We start from the raw sequence: 6,062 nt of genomic DNA, 5'->3' as shown, positions 1-6,062 counted from the left end.
AGTACATACATTGAGGCAATCCAAATAAACATGCCAACAGAACTTGCTGATGTTACGATGTTCTGTTTCCAAGACAGCAAAAATTTTACCTTTATTTTGACAAAGTTCTCTTCTTAAATGATTACATGGATATATTAAACAAGCATCACTTTCAGCAAAACACACTGAGTTTTCTCTCAATAAAAATTTGTCCTTATTTAGTAAAATTGAAGTGAGAATGCACAAGGCTATTTTCATTAGCATATTGCATACTTGCTTTTTTGTAGAATGAGCCCCTTTTCAGATTCCTACACTCATCAGGATGTTCGCACCAAAGGCAGTCTCAGGCCATCTCCTAGAGGACTCAGCACAGACTTGAAAGCCCAGGAGGAAATCTAAGCTCAGGACAACGATCAGACCTATAGTCAGGTGGTCTCACATGTCTGCTCCTTACTAAAACTTGGGATATGATACGTCCCCAGCTGGAATATAGTCCAAGGACAAAAAAGGATGGCTTTCTATGCTTCCCTGCTTACAGCACACCTTTACACTCTTTAAATGAAGATTATTTATGTGCACAGGCAAGTTTAATCATTAAGCAGAGTTTTCTACACCAGACCCAGGTACTTTTCAAGTCTCATGTTCAGCTGTTTCCGTGATCCAAAAGGAACTGGTTAAAACAGAGCAGGGCTGAGAATAAATGTCTGAAAAAGTATGTGTTTAATAACAAAACACTTAGCTATGTTACTCTTTATGGCCTTAGAGGACCTCATTCTTTGACAGAATTAATTTGAACACCTTTCTCACTTAAGCAGAGCAGCACGCCATGACCTCTGCACATCACTTCAGTTTGCCCTTATATATGGACCCCGATTTGGATGCCTTATGCAGGATGAAGTGCCCTTGGAAAAGGCAAGAAAAGACGGGGCTGAAAATATTGAGGTTCATTCCTTTCTGCCTTTCACAAATACATAATTTGCTTTTAAAAATCACAGTAACAGGCATGTCTTCAAGGAAAAGAGCGACAGGAAGCCCAGGGAAAATGTCTTGTTTCTATCTACAGTAAGGATAAACAGCCACTGACTAGCTAAATTACAGTTGTTTCAAGAGCAATGCTCCTTTTCTATATACAGTGTAGAAATACATACATTTACATTGCTTTCTAAAAAGAAACTGACTTCAATCATTATTTTAGTAAAAAGACAGAGATCCCTGCACATGCAGCTTTTTGTGAGGTGATTTTTTTGCTTTTTGTCAAATATAATTAGTCAAACATAATCAATGGATATTGAAACAATGGAGTACAAGGGGAAAATTCAATGTTCATAACTCACCAGACTCTATGTAGGATGCACCATAAGTGAGTATATCTAATATGCAGATCAAATGTCATCATCAGTCAAATGTTACCAAGATGCTTATATAGAAGAACACTATGACAATATAACCCAATGGTTTTCTAGGCAAAATATCAGATCAATAATCTAGAGATTGGATTTTATTTCTAACTCTTTCAGAGGTATCCTATGATTATTTTTTTTTCCTTTTTTCTATATCTTGGGCAAACTGCTTAACTTCTCTTACTTTTGGTATGCTCTCAATGAATACTTCAGTAACCACATATGCAGGCCACAGCTAATTCTCACAAATCCTTATCATCTAATTTTTAACTGACCAATTAATAAGACTTAACAGAGTTCAGTGGACAATGCACCAGCCACTTACTTGGAATTTATGGATTGCCAGCCATCTGCAGAGCACAGCTTGTGAACCAATGTACTTGGCAGCATAAAGAGAAGCTTATCTGCTCCAAGGTATTATGAGGTTAGATTCATAAATATGTGTAAGCAAATCATAACCCAGTCTGAAAGGTGTCATTAGAAATGCTAAGTTTTGTTGTAAGTGGCATACTGAAATGATGGTCTAAACCATTTTGAGGAAGATCTACTTGCTTCCTATCAGAAGTAGCATGAATGTGACCACAGTGCTGGCAGCTGCCCAGGACAGCAGAATGCAAGGTGCAGTGAAGAACAGTTCTGGCAGGGCTCTAGCACATGAATTCTGGTGAATCTACCTGTGGTGAGATCATCACCCCTCATTTGCCTTTCTTTAACCTAAGTCCACCTTCTCCATGAAAAGGGTAGCTTAAGAAACATATTTCCAATTCCCACTCTGGGTAGGAAGGCAAAAGCCCCTTTTCCAAATAGTAGCAAAACCAGAGATAAAGTCCTAAATGTCCTAAAGTCTAACACAGGATGTCAAGAAGCCACCAAAAGAGTGCAGCTCTGAAAAGAAAAAATACAAGCTGTGTCAGGCAAGGTACTCCAGCAGAAATAAATCTGGATTTACCTAGGGGGCAGGAAAGAGAATGAAGACAGGAGATGGCTACAGCCCTCCACCATTTGCCCCATGCAATGCAGCAATCAGGGTCATGAGACTAACAAAGATTGCACAGCTTCTCAATTGCCAAAGCAGCTGCATCAGGCCAAGAGACAAAGTGAAACACTAATGCCACTATCTAAGGCATTGGTGAGATGCCATTTGTAACAATTCTGGTGAAATGTGTTTATGAAAGCTGAGTTTGAATGGGAAAGTACAGAAACAGGTTATTAGGAAGACCAGAAGAATGAAGAGCTTCTCTAATGAGAGAAATCTAAATAAAAACGAGGAAGCAAAACATGAGCTTGTCTCTCCAGATAATAATCTGGAGTGAACATTAGGGAATGAGAACTATTTAGACTTACATATACTGTAGCAGACACTGGACATTAAGAAGTGAAAATAAACTAGTCCTGAGTAATTCTGAGCTGGAGATTAGAAGCATCTAACCAGCCAAGGAACGAGCTTTCACAGCGCACTTCCAAGAAGGGAAGACAGAAAGAGGACTACTGACTCCAAATGCAGCTTGACCAGTTAACAAAAAGGTGCGTATAACTTGCTCTGGGGACTCAGTGCCTTGGCAGGCTCTTCTACTCCAGTGCTTCTAATTTGAACCAAGACTGACATGTCTAATAATTATGCTGAGTTTAAGAGATGAATTGCCATGTGAACTCCTGTGCCCAATAGCTTTGATTTGGCTTTTTTCATCATAATTTTATAATAACCTCTTAAATATCTGGAAGAAGACTTTTTGCTTGCTGCTGCATAGTGTTTGGATGTGTCTGTTATAAACCTACTTTGTCTGGGCACATCACTGTCATTGTAAGTTACAACAGGATATGAAAAGCTAAGAAGAAAATGTTCTCGTTTATTTCATTGACAAAACAGATTATTTACAGATTATTTCCCACTTCCTAGTTTTACCTCACCTCTATGGCCTCAGTCACCTTTGAAATGATCTGATGCCCTGGCAATTGAAAGAGAGGGTCTCTAGAGATCTAATATTTTCTAAAAACTGCCACCATTAATGCCCATATGCTCTGATAAACACTAAGAACAGGTTGTCCAAACTACATTCCCACTTTTTTATTTTGGCAAAGCGCTGGTATGTGTAAAACCTGCATGCTACAATCAGATAAGGAATGAAACTTGAAGCAGTGAATCAGTGTATGAATCACTGAGAGTTTTCCATTGAATCTTCACTTTTGAAAGTACCACCAAAGCCTTAGGGGAAACTACTGAGGGATACACCGACATTTCAACTAATTCAGACCAATTCTTAGCATGCAGAAACTATGCAGACTTCTACCTTTCACAGCACAGAGAGCTCGTTGCTTTTGACTTCTAAATTAGAGCCCTCTCCATGGCCATAAGCACTACTAAGACTAATATCTGTTGCTTGAAAACATGGCTAGAAAAATGAAAAGTAGTCACAAACCCTTACCTAGATCCAATTATACCCAGCAGATAACAATAGCAAACGTTTACACTAGATAACTCCTTCTCTGTAAGGACTGTTTGGGGTGCCTTTCTGCTAATTGTTGGTGCTTCTTGTCTACAGTAAATGGTACAAGCTGGAGATTTAAACAAAGCATTCATAAATATGGAAAGACAGTGCCCCTGCACAGGCCCTTTTCCTCATCCTGCTAAAATATTTTAACTTTTTAGTTTTCTTTTTAACTATTGCTTGATAGAAATGGAAAAAAATGCTTACACTCTCCTCTGAGTTGTTTTTGTCACGATCAAAAGACATACACTTGATCACTCTTTCTGTTGCTCTACAATTCAGAGATGGTAGCTCTGTAATGGACTTTTCCACAAATTTGCTGGGTGCAAAGGAGCAACTACATTTGTTTCATGTAATAGGAAATCAGATCGCTAAAAGAGATAAATCAAACAATTAGTTCAGCCTGTCTAAACCACATTTGAACAAGGACCAACCATACTAGCCTAATGTTGGAAAACAAAAGGACTCTTAAGAAGAATAATCCACAATAGAATATTGTTTTACTGGAATCTTAATAATATTTGAGTATGCTGGGAATATTATAAATAGAAGAAAGGAAAAAAAACAGGCAGAAACTACAGTGAAAATCAAACCTTATCTGTCAGACTGCATTTTCATGTCTTGGAAAAATCCAGACGCTTGTGATTATAATTTTGGATGAGATATACTTAAAAATAGACACTGTTCGACCATCTCACCAGCCTTGAAAAAGTGGAATTTGTAAGGGTTTTTATAGCTCTCTGCTGTCTCTTTTTATACTAAGGCTGTGATTTCTGCTGACTTTTATTGAATTATGTTTAATACTAATTCCGTTTGTACTGACAATCATATATAAAACCCAGAAGCTGTTCTCTGATACGTGTCAAGTACATAGTTGGGTTTTTTTTTTAATATCTGGACTTCCCTTTCTTTAGATTGTATTTTAATGTTGTACCACCATTTTGTTTCTACAACTGTTTAATAATGTCAGTGTATTCAACACCTGTCAAAAATGTCAAATGCAATAGTGACCAATCTGTAGCTGCCATCGTTTACTAGTGAAATTCGCTTTTTATTAAAGGCTCTCTGAAGCCAATACATACTAAACATGACTTCAGTATCTCAATACGCATGTGTAAATAAATGGCAAATACCACATAAACATTTCCAACACATGCATGGAGCATATAGAACTAGGTATTTTAAACAGCACCCTAATTATTTCTGTTCTCCAATCAGAAAACTGAAAGACATTCTCACTGAAAAATGGCTTATTTCTAGTGCACCTCTTTGGTTCAAAGGTTTCAGCATGTGACACCTGAGCAATTGCTCTGCAAAAGATTTATGAGATTATTAGTGTCTGTCCAAAGTCAAGCAAACGCAACTCCATATCAATGTAGCTTAGGATTTCAGACTTCTTTTTAAGCACGCATATTGAAAAGGATGTAGATCTTCCCTTCAAGCTGAAAATCTATTACTGCCAAAGTAGATATCCAGCACGAAAAATATTAGCTAACAGAGCTGCACTTCATAGCTTAAATTACAGCAGAATGCAAAAGCGCTTTTCGCATTGTATAAAATCAGAGGGATTGATTGTTACCAATCTACTCATAACATGACCAATCTTCTACTAAAACCCAGTCATGTGTTTGAATGTATAGTCTGTGGTCCCCAGAGCTCCTGCATGAGATTATAAAACAGGTCCTAATTAATAACAGAAGTACAGTTAACCAGTGTAAACTGTTTTGAACCAAGAACCTAGAAACTGCTAAAAACTCTGCATAACGTTACTTGTATCTGTACAGCATCTGTTTCTCCAGTGCTAAGGGGCATTATATTTTTCCACATATAAAAACTGCTGAAAAGGGGCCACCTCTTTGCTGCCCGCAGTTCTAGCCACCAGCCGTCTCTCCCTGGTGCAGGCGGATAACTGCTCCTTGAATAAACAGGTGGAGATATTGTACCAACTTCCTGCGCATCCAGGTAGGGCCTCGTTACACCTCATCACCTAACAACTTAAATCCATTCACTCCCATGGGAGCTGCAACCAACACTCATAGGGCAGTATTTGCAAAAATACCATTTGGTTTGCGCAAATGAGACCCAAACCCCATGGTGGCGGGGTGGTGGCCACCACAGGGCCGTGCCACCCAGCCTCCCGACCCGGCTGCGCCCCCCAGCCCGGGGAGCTGGGATGCGTGGGGGGCAGGGGCGGGGG

The sequence above is a fragment of the Charadrius vociferus genome, unplaced genomic scaffold, assembly GCF_000708025.1.
Source record: "Charadrius vociferus isolate BGI_N301 unplaced genomic scaffold, ASM70802v2 scaffold731, whole genome shotgun sequence".
NCBI classification, from domain to species: domain Eukaryota; kingdom Metazoa; phylum Chordata; class Aves; order Charadriiformes; family Charadriidae; genus Charadrius; species Charadrius vociferus.
This window is presented reverse-complemented; position numbering follows the sequence as displayed.